The 12,729-nt window shown below is 48.8% G+C and overlaps 2 protein-coding genes across 4 annotated transcripts in view; both read right to left on the reverse strand.

Annotated features, from left to right (window-relative positions):
• LOC122902783 (transport and Golgi organization protein 1 homolog) overlaps positions 1–8,973 on the reverse strand; it is a 56,023-nt gene extending 47,050 nt beyond the window's left edge. For both annotated transcript variants that reach the window (XM_044242755.1, XM_044242754.1), the window contains exons 1-2: positions 8,768–8,973; positions 7,740–7,866 (exon numbers count right to left, since the gene is read on the reverse strand). The gene's annotated coding sequence lies outside the window, so the exon portion shown is untranslated. The remainder of the gene's footprint in view (positions 1–7,739; positions 7,867–8,767) is intronic.
• The window catches only part of LOC122902784 (transport and Golgi organization protein 1 homolog), a 112,525-nt gene that overhangs the window by 56,094 nt on the left and 43,702 nt on the right, over positions 1–12,729 (reverse strand). The gene's annotated exons all lie outside the window — the stretch shown is intronic.

Consider the following 12,729-nt stretch of genomic DNA (forward strand, 5'->3'; position numbering starts at 1 on the left):
TAATCAGGAATGGATGCTGGATTTTGTCAAATGCTTTTTCTGCATCAATTGAGAGGACCATGTGTTTCTTCTTTCTTCTATATGAATTTGTTGTATCACACTGATTGATTTGCGAATGTTGAACCATCCTTGTAGCCCAGGGATGAATCCCACCTGATCATGGTGGATAATCTTTTTGATGTGCTGTTGGATCCTGTTGGCTAGGATCTTATTGAGAATATTAGCATCCATATTCATCAGTGATATTGGTCTGAAATTCTCCTTTTTGGTAGGGTCCTTGCCTGGTTTGGGGATCAGGGTAATGCTGGCTTCATAGAAAGAGTCTGGAAGTTTTCCTTCTCCTTCAATTTTTTGAAACAGCTTCAGGAGAAGAGGTCTTATTATTCTTTGAAGGTTTGGTAGAATTCCACAGGGAATCCGTCAGGTCCTGGGCTCTTGTGTTTTGGGAGGTTTTTGATCACTGCTTCAATCTCGTTATTAGATACTTCTTTCAAGATATGTCTCCAAAGGCAAAGGAAAGAAAAGCGAAAATAAACTTCTGGGACTTCATCAAAATCAAAAGCTTCTGCACAGCAAAGGAAACAGTCAAAAAAACAAAGAGGCAACCCACGTAATGGGAGAAGATATTTGAAAATGACAGTACAGACAAAAGGTTGCTATCCAGGATCTATAATGAACTCCTCAAACTCAACACAAACGAAATAGGCAAACACATCAAAACATGGGCAGAAGATATGAACAGACACTTCTCCAATCAAGACATACAAATGGGTATCAGACACATGAAAAAATGCTCATCACCATTAGCCCTCAGGGAGATTCAAATTAAAACCACATTGAGATTTCACCTTACAGCAGTTTGAATGGCCAAAATTAACAAAACAGGAAACAACACGTGTTGGAGAGGATGTGGAGAAAGGGGAACCCTCTTCCACTGTTGGTGGGAATGCAAGTTGGTGCAGCCTCTTTGGAGAACAGTGTGGAGATTCCTCAAGAAATTAAAAATAGAGCTTCCCTATGACCCTGCAATTGCACTCCTGGGTATTTACCCCAAAGACACAGATGTCGTGAAAAGAAGGGCCATCTGTACCCCAATGTTTATAGCAGCAATGGCCACAGTCGCCAAACTATGGAAAGAACCAAGATGCCCTTCAACGGATGAATGGATAAGGAAGATGTGGTCCATATACACTATGGAGTATTATGCCTCCATCAGAAAGGATGAATACCCAACTTTTGTAGCAACATGGACAGGACTGGAAGAGATTATGCTGAGTGAAATAAGTCAAGCAGAGAGAGTCAATTATCATATGGTTTCACTTATTTGTGGAGCATAACAAATAGCATGGAGGACAAGGGGCGTTAGAGAGGAGAAGGGAATTTGGGTAAATTGGAAGGGGAGGTGAACCATGAGAGACTATGGACTCTGAAAAACAGTCTGAGGGGTTTGAAGTGGCGGGGGGTGGGAGGTTGGGATACCAGGTGGTGGGTATTATAGAGGGCACAGCTTGCATGGAGCACTGGGTGTGGTGAAAAAAATAATGAATAATGTTTTTCTGAAAATAAATAAATTGGAAAAAAAATTGCTATGGTTCACCAGTGCCTGTGTTTTGATGTTTCTCTCCACTTTTCCCCTGCTCCAGGTCCCCACTCCTCCTAAAGCCAAAAGGACCAGCAAACCTGCCACAGATAAAGGCTTTTGGGATTGGAGCATCTCCACCTTCAGAAGCTGTGCTGAAGCCTTGAAATGCAGTATCTGCAATGTGAGGGAAGCCACCTCCACCAGATACTTGAAGATCTGGCTTATCTTTGACAGAAGGACTTTTGTTGCTTAAGGTGTGGAAGAGGGTGGAGCGCTATCCTTGAGGCCCTCTTTCCAACTTTTTGATGATGGCTTTTTTGCATTTGGCGGTGGTTGATGTGTGCTTTTGGTTGTGTGTATTTTGTGTGTATTTCCCCACCACTGCCTCTCCCTGTCCCAGGATCTTCGTTTTAGCAGCACACGCCTCCCCACACCCCGGGTGGCCCTGGAGCCTAGTAGTTGCTGGCTCACAGCAAGTCCCCAGCCCTCCCTCCCATTCCACCCCCTCAGCTCTGAGCAGGTAGCTGGTCAGTGATATGCTGTACCCCCACCACCCACCCCCACTCCAAGCGGGAAGTGGCGCTGCTGGGAGGAGAAAAGCAGTCCCCCTCCCTTCCTTGAGCCCTTCCGTGGCCGGACCTCAGCTAGACCTCAGCCCCTGGGCGTCAAGCTCCCAGGCCACGTCCACTTGCACCACTGCAGCTGCCAGTCTCCCTCCAACCTGCACCACCTTCTCCAAGTGACTGATGAGGGGCAGGGCCGGGGGCTGCACCAAGGCGTGCAGTGGCATGGCATGGCACGGCGTGGTGTGCTGTGGCATGTGCCAAGCTGTCAGTGTGCCCACCCGGATGGGTGTGCTCGCTGGGGTCACGCAGGACTACTAGTGACCCGGGGGGTCCAGCGAGTTGGAGCCTGGGAGCCCCACAAGCAGTGATGGTCTCTGGACCCCATGTGTCCCCCTTACGGGGCTGCATTCTCAGTGCCTGAGATTTGTGATCATGGGTCTTCTAAGTATGAGTTTGCCTGAGTATGTATGAGTTGTGATTATGTCAGATTTATCAATAAATCATTTCAGGTTTGATGTTTTTTGTAACTGGGATTGTTCTTAATCTCTTATTCTCATTTTTGTGCTGCTCATTTTTGGTGAATAAGACTACAACTTGTCTTGAGTACTGATCCTGCATCGTGCAACTATGCTGGACATACTGAGGTCTAATGGCATTTTTGTGGATTAATTTTTTTCTACAGAAGAATTCTATAAAAGAAATTTTTTCTATAGTATCTTCTGAAAATAGAAACATTTTCACTTCTTCCACTCTTATTCATACTCCTATTATTTCTTTTTCTTCCTAAATACCCAAGATAGAATTTCCAATAAAATGTTGAATAAAAGTGGCAATTGCAGGCTTTTTTTCTTATTCCTGACCTTAGGGAGGAACCATCTAGCCTTTACCATTAAATATGTAAGTGTGGGTCTTCATTTACAGCTTTTTATTATGTTAAGAAAATTCTCTTTTATTCAGTTGACAGATTATTATCACCAAATGGTGTTGACATTTAACCACTTATTTATTCTATATCTATGGAGTTAATCATGTGGTTTACCCTTCATTATATGAATATGTTATATTAATTATGTTGATTAAATATCATTTTATTTATTTATTTATTTAACAGAGAAAGAGAGAGACAACGAGTGAGGGAACACAAGCAGGGGCAGTTGGAGAGGGAGAAACAGGCCCTCTGCCAAGATGGGAGCCTTATGCAGGGCTTGATCCCAAGACCCTGGGATCACGATCTGAGCTGAAGGCAGATACCTTCTGAGCCACCCAGATGCCCCTAAATATCACATTTTGAGCAAACTTTGCATACCTGAGATAAATCCTCTTTGCCCATAGCATTTTATGTGTTCCTGAATTCAGTTTACTAGCATTAGTATTGAAGATTTTTGTTTCTACAGTTCTAAGAGATATTGGTCTATAATTTCATTTTCTTGTGTTATCTTTCCTGGTTTTGGGATATGGCTAATACTGACTCTCACAGAATGAATGTGAAGTGTTCTCTTCACTTCTACTTTTTGAATGATTTTTGAATCTTCCTTAAATGTTTTCACAGAATTCACCAGTGTGCCATATGGTCCCAGATTTTTCTTTATGGAAAGTTTCTGGATTACCTGTTCAATTATTTTACTTGTTTAAGTTCTATTCAGATTTTCTGCTTTGGGGTTAAGATTAAGGAATTTGAGTCTTTCTAGGAACCTGCCAAATTTCTTTAGTTTTCTAATTTATTAGCATGCAATTGTTCCTCGTATTGCAATTTAATTCTTTTTTATTTCTATAAGGCTAATAGGAATGCCTCTCTTTCATTCCAGATTTTTTCATAATTTGGTATTTTTATCTTATTTTTGGTAAGAATAGCCAAAAATTTGCCAATTGCTCATCTCTTTAAAGAATTAGCTTTTGGGGTGCCTGGGTGGCTCAGTGGGTTAAAGCCTCTGCCTTTGGCTCAGGTCATGATCTCAGGGTCCTGGGATCAAGCCCCTCATCAGGCTCTCTGCTCAGCAGGGAGGCTGCTTCCCTTCCTCTCTCTCTGCCTGCCTCCTGCCTACTTGTGATCTGTCTCTGTCAAACAAATAATAAAATAAAATCTTTTTAAAAAAAAAGAATTAGCTTTTGTATATATATATATATATATATATATATATTTAAGATTTTATTTATTTATTTGACAGAGAGAAATCATAAGTAGATGGAGAGGCAGGCAGAGAGAGAGAGGGAAGCAGGCTCCCTGCTGAGCAGAGAGCCCGATGCGGGACTCGATCCCAGGACCCTGAGATCATGACCTGAGCCGAAGGCAGCGGCCTAACCACTGAGCCACCCAGGCGCCCCAGCTTTTGTATATATTGATTTTCTCTGTTGTGCCTTATTTCATTTATATCTGATCTCATCTTTCAAAATTTCTTTCCTTTTGCTTGCCTTTTAACTCGTTCTTCCTTTATAATGTTTTTATTTTTATTTCTTTATTTGAGTGACTGAAAGAGTGAGTGAGAAGGGAAGAGCAGAGGGACAAAAGCAGTCCTCTCTGAGCACAGAGCCCAACACGGGGCTCGAGGCCACAACCCTGAGATCATGACCTGAGCCAAAACCAAGAATTGGTCACCTAAACAACTGAGCCACCTATAAGCCCCTAATTTGTTTTTCATTTTGTCATTTCTTAAGATGATAGGTTATTAAAGTAACACTTTTTTTTCCTTTTTAAATATATGTTTACAATCCTAAGTTTCCCTCGAAAAAAATTAACTGTATCCCATAAGACTTTGTATTTTATATTTTCCCTTTCAAGAGTTAATCAATTGACAGATTTTTGGCTTTCATTCATCTCCAGGTATTTTCTAACTTCTACTTTGATTTCTTTTTTGACTCATGTCTCATTTAGGAGTGTGTTAGTTATTTTCCACATATTTGTGAATTTTCTGTTTCATTTTGTGAATGACTTTTATTTTATTGCATGGAGTTAGAGACCATATGTTAAGTGACTTTAGTTCTTCAACACGTATACTACATTTATAGGTCTTTTGGTTTTTCAGGCTGGATAATCTCAATTGATCTCTATTTATATTCCCTGATTATTTCATCTATTTCTACCATTGAGCTCATCTGGAGAATATTTTATTTCAGTTATAATGCAACTTTCATTTCATTCTGTTCTAATTTTATTTTTAGTATATTCTTGATTTGGTGTGGCACCATTCTTGTACTTCCTGTGTATTCTTTTTATAAGATTTTATTTATTTATTTGACAGACAGAGATTACAAGTAGGCAGAGAGGCAGGCAGAAAGAGAGAGAGGAGGAAGCAGGTTCCCTGCTGAGCAGAGGGCCCAGTGCTGGGCTAGATCCCAGGACCCTGGGATCATGACCTGAGCCAAAGGCAGAGGCTTTAACCCACTAAGCCACCCAGGCACCCTGGTGTATTCTTTAAACATGGTTTTTCTTCAGTTCTTTAACACATGGATACATAAGAATGACAGTTTTTGTCCATGTCTTTATCCATTCAACCTGTATCTGGAGTTCTTGGGAAATGGCTTTAATTGATTGTCTTTTGTTTTTTTCTCCTAGTGTATAGATAGCTATACTTCCCTTTTGCTGGAGTACTGTGCAATTTCTTGAGAAAATTAGGTTTAAATTATATAATGTGGTAACTATAGAAAGTAGATCCTCCCCCTGGGTTTGAAAGGTAGCCTAAACATCAAGGCCAGATCTCCTGAGACTACATTTCACTTTGTTGTCCCCACTATATACACATATTTGCACACACTTCATCTACTGTATTTTAATTATTAAACTGTGTAGTGGAAAACATATGCCTATTTACTTATTTACTGCTGTTTAATTTTGATGTTATTTTCTAATTATACAATGATTCTCTTTTAGCTGCTACTCCATGGAGTGTGCATCAAGAATGCAACAAAATTCTATTGCCTTTCTTACCACAAATATTGTTTTTCATTTCACAAATGAAATGTGAAATTTTCACAAATGTAGGCTTTCATTTGACTTGAGCTCCCAATACACTCAAATCAAGAAAGATTATTAAATACATAGGAAAATGGGGAATCAAATTTGTGTCGTGCTTTCTGCCTACGCATAAAAGACATGTGATGTAAAACGGATATCAAGACAAAAGATTTAGCTTGATTTTTAATCGTTGCACCTAAACACTGTCAGACTGCAGACAAATCAATCATTGTGTTCTTATTTGTAAACTGGGAATAACATCAGCTCTTCTTAATACTTTAATATTTATGCACTTTTACATCAAATGTTACATATTTCTATATAAATATTATAAAATGCATTTTATTGAGATAAAATATGTATATTTTCCATGTACCTACCTAGTTACTATATAATATATAGGGTTATAAATCACTTTCCGAAGGTTACACTCTCTTAAATTGCGTATTTGAAAGTCAACCTTTATTTGTTTTTTTTCCCTATGAAACTATGCAAATTTATTACACAGATGTTCTTAGCTCTATTCACAATGCCCCAAACTGGAAAACTACATGTATACACAAGTATATGCATATGTAAACACATATGTATATAAATACATGTATACACAATGGAATACTATTTTTTAAATTTATTTCTTATTTATTTCAGCATAACAATATTCATTATTTTTGCACCACACACAGTGCTCCATACAATCCGTGCACTCTCTAAAATCCACCACCTGGTTCCCCAATCTCCCACCCCCCCCCGCCCCTTCAAACCCCTCAGATTGTTTTTCAGAGTCCATAGTCTCTCATGGTTCACCTCCCCTTCCAATTTCCCCCAACTCCCTTCTCTCTATCTCCCCATGTCCTGCATGCTATTTGTTATGCTCCACAAATAAGTGAAACCATATGATAATTGACTCTCTCTGCTTGACTTATTTCACTCCGCATAATCTCTTCCAGTCCCTTCCATGTTGCTACAAAAGTTGGGTATTTATCCTTTCTGATGGAGGCATAATACTCCATAGTGTATATGGACCATACCTTCCTTATCCATTCGTCCCTTGAAGGGCTTCTTGGTTCTTTCCACAGTTTGGCGACCGTGGCCATTGTTGCTATAAACACTGGGGTACAGATGGCCCTTCTTTTCACTACATCTATACCTTTGGGGTAAATACCCAGGAGTGCAATGGGCGGGTCATAGGGAAGTTCTATTTTTAATTTCTTGAGGAATCTCCACACTGTTCTCCAAAGAGGCTGCACCAACTTGCATTCCCATCAACAGTGGAAGAGGGTTCCCCTTTCTCCACATCCTCTCCAACACATGTTGTTTCCTATCTTGCTAAATTTGGCCATTCAAACTGGTGTAAGGTGATATGTCAATGTGGTTTTAATTTCATTCTCCCTGAGGGCTAGTGATGATGAACATTTTTTCATGTGTCTGATGGCCATTTATATGTCTTCATTGGAGATGTGTCTGCTTTGCACCCAACACGAAATACACACAACCAAAACCACACATCAACCACCCGAAAATGCAAAAAAGCCATCCTCAACAAGTTGGAAAGAGGACCTCAAGGAAAGCCCTCCACCCTCTCCCACACCTTAAGCAACAAAAGTCTTCCCACCAAAAGCTAACCCAAATCTTCAAGTACCTGGTGGAGGTGCCTTCCCTCACATCGCAGATGCTGCCTATCAAGGCTTCAGCGCAGCTTTGAAGGTGCAGATGCTCTAACTCCAAAAGCCTTTCTCTGCAGCAGGTTTCCTGGTCTTTCTGGCCTTCTGAGGAGTGAGGAGTGGAGGAAAGGGGAGGGAAGAGACAGGATCCGGTTAAAAAGGAGGAGAAACAGCAAAACACAGGCACTGGTGAGCCCTCGCAATTTTCCAGGCATCCAGTGCTGCAAACTTGGCTGGGAGACCCACCACCCACCCACCCTTTCCAGGGACCGAAACAGGGACCGGGGAGTGCACGGGGTGCCCCCATGGGCACCCCACAAACTCTGGGCCCAGACCACGCTGCCTCCCACAGGCAGTGGAGATGGCAGCTTCCTGAGAGAGGCCATGGCGAGCATGGGGAGCGGCGGACTTGTGGACTGCAGCGTGGGGCTGGGGGAGGGGGCGCAGCAGCAGAGATGCTGGCCAGATCTGGAGGGAGCCTGTAGAGGCAGCCAGAGACCTGTGGCGGGGAATGGGCCAGTTCCTTCCCTCTCCCCTCCCAGGCAGGCTCCCTCCTTTCCTCCCTACCTGGGTAAATCTCCCTTTGCCTGGGAGGAATGGCCATGGCGGTGGCAAGCGGCGGAGGGCCGCTGAGGAGGAGCTGCCAGGGCTGCTGCACTCAGAGCCGCCAGCCTCCAGAGGGAGCGATGGCGCCCACTGCTGCCGCAGCCTCCCCCAGCCCCAGGATCTCCATTTTAGCAGCGCAGGCCTCCCTCCGCCCTGGGTAGCCACGGAGACTTGTCCTGGCCAGCCCCCTCTCGCCCCCAGTCCTCCCTCCCCTTCCACCCTCTCAGCTCAGAGCAGGTACCTGGTCAGGCTCTCCTTATAGAACAAGGACAAGGGTGGGCTGTACCCCCGCCCGCCCCCCCTCCCAAAACCCAAAGAGGCGCCACTGGAAGGAAAATGCTGTCCACGAAGTCCTCCCAAACCTGCCCCCTCCCTTCTCGGCGTCAGTCCTCAGCCCTACCTCTGCCCTTCCTCAGTTGCTGGCCCTCGCTGGAGCTCCCGCTGCCGCCGCTTGCGCAGCCCCCGCCGCCGCTCCGCCGTCGCCACCATCTACGTTGCTGCTATTTGCGCGGCAGCCGCCGCTTGAGTCGCCAACACCGCTCGCGCAGCAGACGCAGTCTGCGCCAACGCAGCTGTTTGCTCCACCGCTGCTGCCGCCGACGCCGCCGTGCCGCTGCGCGGCCGCTGGAGCCATGGAGGCCCAAGCGGTTGCCGCTTGTGCAGCCCAGCTGTCTGTGCCAATGCCGCTTGCACACGTCGACACCGTCGTCTGTGTCGCCGCCCCTTCCGCCGCCAATACTGCCTGCCCTGCCGCCGATGCCGCTTGTTCTGTCGAAGCCACCACCGTCTGCCCCGCCGCTTGCGCCGCCCAAACCGCTGTCTGCACCGCCGCTGAAGCCGCCGCTGTCTGCACCGCCGCAGTTGTCTGCGCCCGAGGCCGCTTGCACCGTTGACCCCGTCGCTGGCGCCGTCGCTGGTTCCGCCGCTGACATCGTCTGCGCCGCCACCGACACCGCTTGTGCTGCCGCTGAAGCCGCTGCCACTGCTATCCCTGCCGACGCCGCCGCTTATGCCACTGCCGCCACCGCTTGAGCCCCAGACGCCTTCGGAGCTGAAGCCGCTTGTGCAGCCGAAGGCATCTGCCCCTATGCCGCTTGGCGCCCTCCACGCCACTGTCCGTGGCGCCACAGCTTCCACCGCAGGGTCCGCTTGCGCCTCTGACGCTGCCGCTTCCGCCGCCGCCGCTTCCGCTGCGGCCACCGTCTGCGCCGCCAGTGGCGTCAGCGCAGCGGCTGACGGCGCAGCCAGGGCGTCTGAGGCGGTGCAGAGGACGTTGGCCAGAGAAGAGGCGGCGGCGCAGTTGGCGACGTCGCCAGACAGGCGGGGAAGGCTTCGGCGTCGGCGGTGCAAGGGACCTGGGCTGCACAAGCGGCACTGGGATTCAAGTGGCCGCGGGGGTTCAGACCGCGACGGAGAATCGGCGGCGGCGGCAGCGGTAACAGCGGCGGTGCAGACAGCGGCGTCCGCGGCGCTAGCTTGGGTGGCGGTGGCATTGTCGGCGGTGGCGGCGGAAGCGGCGGTGGCGCAGACGATGGCGTTGGCGGTTCAGGCGGCCTTGGGACAGACAGCGGTGGCGGTGCAGACGGCGGTGGCTTTGGTGTTGGCGGCATTGGCAGCGGCGGCGGCGGAAGCGGCGGTGGTGCATACAACGAAGTCTGCGGTTCAGGCGGCCTTGGGGCAGACAGCGGCGGCGGTGCAGAAGGCTGGCGGCTTCTCCGGCGGCGGCAGAGTCGGTGGCGGCGGCGGGTAGCAGCGGCGGTGCAGACAGCGGGTCCATGGTGCAAGCGGAGGCGGTGCAGAGGGCGGTGGCTTCTGCGGCTTAAGCTGCGTTGGGGGCGGCGCAGGCGGTGTCAGCGGCGGAAGCGGCTTGGGCACAGACAGCGTCTGCTACACAAGTGGCCACGGCTTAGGCCTCAAGGGCTCAAGAGGCGATGGCGGCGGCAGCGCAAGCGGTGTTGGAGGTGGTAGCCGTGGTGGTGCAGACAGCCGGGTTGGCAGCGCATGCGGCGGCGGTGCAGGCGGAGGTGGCTTCCGCGGCGGCACAAGCGGCGTTGGCGGCGGCGCAGGCGGTGTTGGCGGTGGAAGCGGCATTGGCCCAGACAGCTGGGCTGCACAAGCTGCAACCGCTTGGGCGTCCATGGCTCCAGCAGCTACAGTGGCGGCGTCGGCGGCGGGGTAGCAGCGGTGGAGCAGACAGCGGCGTTGGCGCAGATTTTCGTAGGCTGCACAAGCGGTGTTGGCGACTCAAGCGGAGGCTGCGGCGCAGATGGCAGCAATGCAGATGGCGGCGGCGAAGCGGCGGCGGGGGCTGTGCAAGCTTGGCAGCGGGAGCTCCAGCGAGGGCCAGCAACTGAGGAAGGGCAGAGGTGGGGCTGAGGACTGGCGCCGAGAAGGGAGGGGGCAGGTTTGGGAGGAATTCCTGGATGGCATTTCTCCTTCCAGTGGCGCCACTTTGGGCTTTTGGTGGGGGGCGGGGGTACAGGCCACCCTTGTCCTTGTGGGATATGGAGAGCCTGACCAGGTACCTTCTCTGAGCTGAGAGGGTGGAAGGGGAGGGAGGACTGGGGGAGAGAGGGGGTTGGCCACGACAAGTCTCCGTGGCTACCCAGGGCCGAGGGAGGCGCTTGCTGCTAAAATGGAGATCCTGGGGCTGGGGCAGGCTGCAGCGGCAGCGGGTGCGGTCGCTCCTGCTCAGGGCTGGCGGCTCTGGTGCAGCAGCCCTGGCACCGGCTCCTCAGGGGCCCTCCGTCGCTGCCACCGCCATGGCCATTCCTCCCAGGGAAAGGGAGATTTACCCTGGTGAGGAGGGAGGGAGGGCGCCAGTCTGAGAGGGGGAGAGGGAAGGAGCCGACCCACTCCCCTCCACTAGCCTCTGGCTGCCTCTGGGCGCCCCATCGAGATCCAGCCAGCGTCTACTCTGCCGCCCCCCCCCCCCAGCCCCACGCTGCAGTCCACAAGTCTGCCCACTCCCCGCGCCCACCTCGGCCTCTCTTGGGCCACTGCCATCTCTGCCGCCTGTTAGAGGTAGCATGGTCTGGGCCCGGAGGTTGCAGGGTGCCCTTGGCGGCGCTCAGTGCACTTCCCGGTCCCTGTTTCGGTCCCTGGAAAGGGTGGGTGGGTGGTCGGTCTCCCAGCCAAGTTTGCAGCACTGGATGCCTGGGAAATTGCGAGGGCTCACCAGTGCCTGTGTTTTGCTGTTTCTCCTCCTTTTTAACTGGATCCCTGTCTCTTCCCTCCCCTTTCTCCCACTCCTCACTCCTCAGAAGGCCAGAAAGACCAGGGAACCTTCTGCAGAGAAAGGCTTTTGGAGTTAGAGCATCTGCACCTTCAGAAGCTGCACTGAAGCCTTGATAGGCAGCATCTGCAATGTGAGGGAAGGCACCTCCACCAGATACTTGAAGATCTATGTTAGCTTTGGTGGGAGGACTTTTGTGGCTTAATGTGTGGGAGAGGGTGGAGGGCTATCCTTGAGGTCCTCTTTCCAACTTGTTGAGGATGGCTTTTTTGCATTTTCGTGTGGTTGATGTGTGGTTTTGGTTGTGTGTATTTCCTGTTGGGTGCAAAGGGGTCCTATTCACAGCATGACTTGAGGGAGGACATTTGTCCAAGTTTTTGTCTCATTTCTAATGGGCTGGATTGGTTTGACACTTGTATCCATTGGTTTATTGGTATGGATGGGCTCAAAAAGAGAGGAAGCAGGGATTTTGCTGTGGATTGGAGGAGTTTAGACGTTTTCTTTTGACCATGTGTAGAATGGTTTTAATTTGCCTGTCCTGAATTACGTTTTCTTCTGAGCGATTTGGTGGTGGAGGTACAGTTATGCTGGTTGTTATGCTTTTCCTGTCTTGAGCGGGAAATGTCTGTTCCTTTCTTGTGTTTGAAGATAAATGTTGGGGTTGGATAAAGAAAGTGTAATTTTTTTGAAAGCTGAACTGTCAGTTTGTGTTTGTTTTCTGATTATCTTCTGCAGTGGGCTGATGGGTGTCTTTCTAGACAGCGTTAAGGTACATATTTGTCTTTTGGGGCAGCACACAATCTCCTTTCTTTTGGGGCAAGGGGTAGTTACTTCTGTAGGTTATTACTGTAGGTTTTGCCATTTAGCTGATTGGGTTGGGGATAATTTAAAGTTGAGACCTTTGTGTAGAGGCTAGTCTGCTTTTCCTTAGTTGCCTGCCATTTTCTGAGGCCAGGGCAGCTAACTTGTCAGTGTATGCTGTTAGTTGCTAGGATAGGAGTTTTGAGTGACATAGGTTCATCCTGTGCTTCAGTCAATGCTGAAGGAATTCCAAGATGAATAAAAACAATTTTGGTAGGGATGCATGGGTGGCTCAGGGGGTTAAGCCACTGCTTTCAACTCAGGTC

Source organism: Neovison vison, chromosome 3 (assembly GCF_020171115.1).
Source record: "Neovison vison isolate M4711 chromosome 3, ASM_NN_V1, whole genome shotgun sequence".
In the NCBI taxonomy this organism is placed as follows: Eukaryota; Metazoa; Chordata; class Mammalia; order Carnivora; family Mustelidae; genus Neogale; species Neogale vison.